This window comes from Gossypium raimondii, chromosome 11 (assembly GCF_025698545.1).
Source record: "Gossypium raimondii isolate GPD5lz chromosome 11, ASM2569854v1, whole genome shotgun sequence".
Classification (NCBI taxonomy): domain Eukaryota; kingdom Viridiplantae; phylum Streptophyta; class Magnoliopsida; order Malvales; family Malvaceae; genus Gossypium; species Gossypium raimondii.
In genome coordinates, this window is record NC_068575.1 from 46,933,740 (window position 1) to 46,939,720 (window position 5,981).

Genomic DNA, 5,981 nt, shown 5'->3' on the forward strand with positions numbered 1-5,981 from the left:
GTTCATTAACTATCGAATATTGTCCCAAGTTGGTTAAGATGCCAATGCTTCAATGTCTTGAAAACCTAGAAATTGGAGGCATTAATGTTACTTTACTCAAATCTTTGATGATGAATGCCACTATTCTTACATCTCTTAAGATTCGTCAATTTGATGAGTTAACGGATTTACCGGATGGACTATTGCACAATCAAAAACACCTTGACAGCTTGACGTTTGTGTCAAGTACTCTAATGTCTTCATGTGATCTATCGGATAATCTATCCACCCTTAAACACTTGAGTTTTACATGTAGCTTACAACTTGAAAGCTTGTCTTCAGGATTACAAAACCTCAGCTCTTTAGAAACTTTGAAATTAAGTCAATGTGACAGACTAGTATCACTTCCAGTAAATGGTTTGCAAGGCTTATCTTCTTTGTCTTTATTGCGGATTCAAAATTGTAAGAAATAGGCTCTTTATGCGAGGGGGTGAGATATCTGACTTCACTCCAATACTTGCTTATCGGTGGATGCCCAAAGTTAACCTCATTGCCAGATAGTATCCAATATCTCTCTTCTCTTCGATCTCTACGTATATGCTTCTGTGAGAGATTAATTTCTCTCCCAGATGAGATAGAACACCTTGCCTTACTTTCAAAACTGGAGATTGAATGTTGCCCTAATTTGATGTCATTGCCCCGAGGGATACGGGGCCTCGCGGTATTGGAAACACTGAAAATCGTAGAATGCCCACATCTAGAAAGGCGGGGTAAAGAAAAGAGAGGAGAAGATTGACCCAACATAAATCACATTCCAATCATTGAAATACACAAAAAGGTGATTTCTATTTTTTTTACTTTTTGCTTTTAATTTTTAATGCTAACATACTCTTTCTTGGTGAGTTGAGTTTGAGCAGGACCAATTTTTAAAAAAAATATTTTTTTGAGTAATCTTACCACTATCTTATCACTGACCAGTACAGTTCTGTGAATAAGGATCTCTAAATATGTTCAATGTAGTATAATTTATCTATGCCAATTATTAATGTTTTTCATTTGATGAAAAATTAAGATATGATTATCTATATATATTTTCAGGCTTGGTGGAGAAGACATCTTCCGAAAAAATTTCAAAAACGCTCAATTATGCTATTTGAACAAAGCACATTGCATTAAGTTGAGAAGAGCAGGTAAGAATAAATAAACCACAAATACTTATAGCTTCTAAATTGTTATGTTCAGATATTTACTTTGTTCATCTCTATTTGAGGATATGAATATAGCATTATAGCATACCATATTTCATGAGTTAAAATATAAGGGCGGATTTTTTTCCCATTTTGTATTTTAGTTTGCAAGAATTAAACTTTATCCACCAAAACTTATTTACCTAGAAGTTTATGTTGGAATATTTTTAAACTATTTATAATATTTATAAATAAAAATTCATAATTAATCTAAATGAAAATTTAAAAGTGCTAGATTATATCTCTAAATTATAAAAATTATATCAATTAATTATTAAGTAAGAGTTGTGATGATTCAAATATAATCATTATATTATTAAGATATAGTAATTCAACTTTAAAAAAATATAGTAATTCAAATAAACATCAATTTAGATTGTTGTGTTTTTGTAAAGAGAGATAAGATTTCTTATAAATAAGAATCAAATTACATGTAAAGCGTTAGTGACTAAATTTATCATTAAGTCTTTTATTTACTAGTAACTCTTTTGCACATTAAAATATATGGTGGGAGCGAATACACCTATAAAGAAAATGACATATTCAATTTTTTGAAGTCATTCAATTAACTTCTTATAATTTTATTCATAAAATACCAAAATTGTCATGCACCAACTTCTATGCCTGTTGGGGTGGGTCAATTGTCATGCTTGCACAAGCTCAGCGAGTTCATTGTGGGAAAATGCTATGGCTGTTGTGGCATTGATAAGTTGAAAGAGTTGGACCTACAGGGGGAATTGAGCATCACAGGACTTTGCAATGTGAATAGTTCAACAGAAGCTAAAAATGCCAATTTGATAAAGAAGTTGTTAGAATTAAATGACCTGAATCATTATTCAAATAAAATACAGTGGTAAAATAAAGTAAAAGTAAAATCCTTATAGAACTACACTTCTTTTATTTTATTTTAGAATAAGTTTTTTAAACCTTATTAAACTCCATCTATTTGATATTGATTAGAATAAGGTGTTTCAATCTTACTACACTCCTATTAGAATATGGTTTTACAAGCCTATAAATAGACATAGTCTACTCCTGTTGTAATCATTTGAATTCAACATAGTGAATTTTCTTCTCATCTGCCCGTGGTTTTTTTCCCGAAAGGGTTTCTACGTAAAAATCATATATTTTCATTACTGACATTCTATTTTTACAAATTGGTATCCGAGCTTTTGGGTTGTTCATCTTAATCACGGTAATGGCATCTTTGAAGTATGAAATTTCGCTATTGGATCGCAACACCAGATTCGTGTTGTGGCAGATAAAGATGTAGGCAGTTCTTGCACAGATGGACTTAAAGGAATCCCTGTTAGGGGTAGATAAGATGCCTTCGACACTGACGGAGGAAGAGAAGAATCGCAAGGATCGAAAGGCGTTAACACAGTTACATCTACATTTGTCTAACGAAATTTTGCAGGATGTGATGAAGGAGAAGACCGTCACTAGATTATGGAAGAGGTTGGAACAAATATGCATGTTGAAAACTCTAACTAGCAAGTTGCATATGAAGTAGCGTCTTTATACTTATCGTTTGGAGGAAGGTGCGTCTGTGCACGAACACTTAACAGTGTTTAAAGAATTCTCTCAAACTTGGAGGCCATGGAGGTTCAGTATGATAAAAAAAGATCTAGGGTTGATTCTACTTTATTCATTACCCTTGTCTTATTCAAACTTTAGAGATACAATTTTATATAGCCGCGAGTCTCTCACAGTTCATGAGGTTTACGATTCTTTAACCTAGTATGATAAGATGAAGCATCTTGTGGTTAAAACCTACTCTCAGGGAGAGCGTCTCATTGTTCGTGGGAGACAAGATCAAAATGCTGATCATGATCGTGGAAAGACACAGGAACAAAATCATCGCGGTAAATCTAAGGGTAGATCGAAGTCTTCAAACAGTGGTAAAACTTGTAACTTCTGCAAGAAGAAAGGGCATATTAAATCTAAGTGCTATAAGCTATAGAATAAGATCAAAAGGGAGGCTACGAATTAAAATGGAAAACAACTAGAAAATTTCGGTAAAGCTGATGTTGTAGAAGACTACAGCGATGATGAACTTCTAGTCGCTTTTGTCAGCAATTCTAAAGTGAGCGAGGAGTGGATCATTGATTCGAGTTGCACCTTTCACATGAGTCCCAATCGGGATTGGTTTACAACTTACGAAATAGTGTCTGAAGGTTTTGTTTTGATGGGAAATAATACTTCATCTAAAATCGCAGGTGTTGGAACAATTAAAGTTAAAATGTTTGATGGAGTTGTTAGAACACTTAGGGACGTATGACATGTTCCAGAATTGAAGAGAAATTTAATTTCGTTGAGTACTCTTGATTCAAAACAGTACAAATACACAGCTGAAAGTGGGGTTTTGAAGATTTCTAAAGGTTCCCTCGTTGTGATGAAAGGGAAGAGAAAGACTGCCAAGTTATATATTTTGCAGGGTTCTACTGTTATTAGTGATGCAGCTGTCGCATCCTCTTCCTTGTCAAATGATGATATTACTAACCTTCGGCGTATGCGCCTAGGGCATATGAGTGAGAATGGCATGGCAGAATTGAGCAAAAGAAGACTTCTTGATGGGTAAGGAATTTGCAAACTGAAGTTCTGTGAGCACTGCATTTTTAGGAAGCAAAAGAGAGTTTGATTCACTAGAGGAATCCATAAAATGAAGGAAACGTTGGAGTATATTTATTCTGATCTGTGGGGGCCATCTAAAGTGTAACACCCCTTACCCGTATCCAACATCGGATAGGGTACGAGGCATTACCAGAACACATACACTTGTAAATGTATTTAACCGAGTTATAAAATTTCATCTAAATTAAAAACTTCAAAATTATTAACATGCTTTTATAACTTTTCACAATATATCCTCAAAATATTATAATCTTAATAAATATAGCCTATGAGACCCGATACATACTCATGCAAGTCAATGTTTCATTTCCATTTCATTCAATTTGCAATTTCTCATGCTCACAATTTAAATCATATCACTAGCAATTTTCCATTTAATTCACGTACAATTTAATGCCACTAAGTTTAACACTAATACGTAATTACCATTTAATTCAATGTTTATTGATGATACCATTCATTAACACGTTTATGAAATTCTCAATTCAATAACTTATTCTATTTCATATCTAAACCTTACAACATAAGTTTTTAGCAATTATTTCACATTCATTTCAATTTCTCATTCCATTTTAATAATTTATTCATCATCAATTTCCATTGTCAATTTTTTTTTTTATAATCAATTTACGATTAGAGTCTTTTAATACTCACTTCATACACTAAATCCATAAATATTTTTCAATAACTTGTATTCAATTAAATTCAAATATTATTTCACTATTTTAAAATTTTTCCTAACTTCACATTTAACTTATACTCACTAAATTAATAATATTTTCTACTCATTTGTCAAATTTAGTGATCTCGAATCACCATTCCGACACCTTTGAAAATTCAGGCCATTACATTTTTTTTCCTCGTCGGATTTGTGGTCCCGAAACCACTGTTTCGACTAGACCCAAAATCGGGCTGTTACATAAAGTGCCTTCGAGAGGTGGAGCTAATTATATGCTAACTATTATTGATGATTTTTTCAGAAAATTTTGGGCGTTCTTCCTGAAGCAGAAAAGCGATGTGTTTTCCACATTTAAGTTTTGGAAAACTATGATTGAAAAACAGACGGGAAAACAAATAAAATACCTCCACACAAACAATGGCTTCGAGTTCTGTTCTGATGAGTTTAATAAACTATGTACGTCAGAAAGGATCGTCAGACACTTGATAGTTCGCCATACTCCACAGTAAAATGGTGTTACAGAACTAATGAACAGAATGCTGATGATGATCGTGGAAAGACACAGGAACAGAATCCTCGCGGTAAATCTAAGAGTAGATCGAAGTTTTCAAATAGTGGTAAACCTTGTAACTTCTGCAAGAAGAAAGGGCATATGAAATCTAAGTTCTATAAGCTACAGAATAAGATCAAAAGGGAGGCTGCGAATTAAAACGGAAAACAACCAGAAAATTTCGGTAAAGCTAATGTTGTAGAAGATTACAGCGATGGTGAACTTCTAGTCGCTTTTTTCAACAATTCTAAAGTGAGCGAGAAGTGGATCCTTGATTCGAGTTGTACCTTTCACATGAGTCCCAATCGGGATTGGTTTACAACTTACGAAACAGTGTCTGAAGGTGTTGTTTTGATGGGAAATAATACTTCATGTAAAATCGCAGGTGTTGGAACAATTAAAGTTAAAATGTTTGATGAAGTTGTTAGAACACTTAGTGACGTTTGGCATGTTCCAGAATTGAAGAGAAATTTAATTTCGTTGACTACTCTTGATTCAAAATAGTACAAATACACAGCTGAAAGTGGGGTTTTGAAGATTTCTAAAGGTTCCCTCGTTGTGATGAAAGGGCAGAGAAAGACTATCAAGTTATATATTTTGTAGGGTTCTACTGTTATTGGTGATGCAGCTGTCGTATCCTCTTTCTTGTCAGATAATGATATTACTAACCTTTGGCGTATGCGCCTAGGGCATATGAGTGAGAATGGCATGGCAGAATTGAGCAAAAGAAGACTTCTTGATAGGTAAGGAATTTGCAAACTGAAGTTCTGTGAGCACTGCATTTTTAGGAAGTAAAAGAGAGTTTGATTCACTAGAGGAATCAATAAAACGAAGGAAACGTTGGAGTATATTCATTCTGATCTGTGGTGGACATCCAAACTGCCTTCGAAAG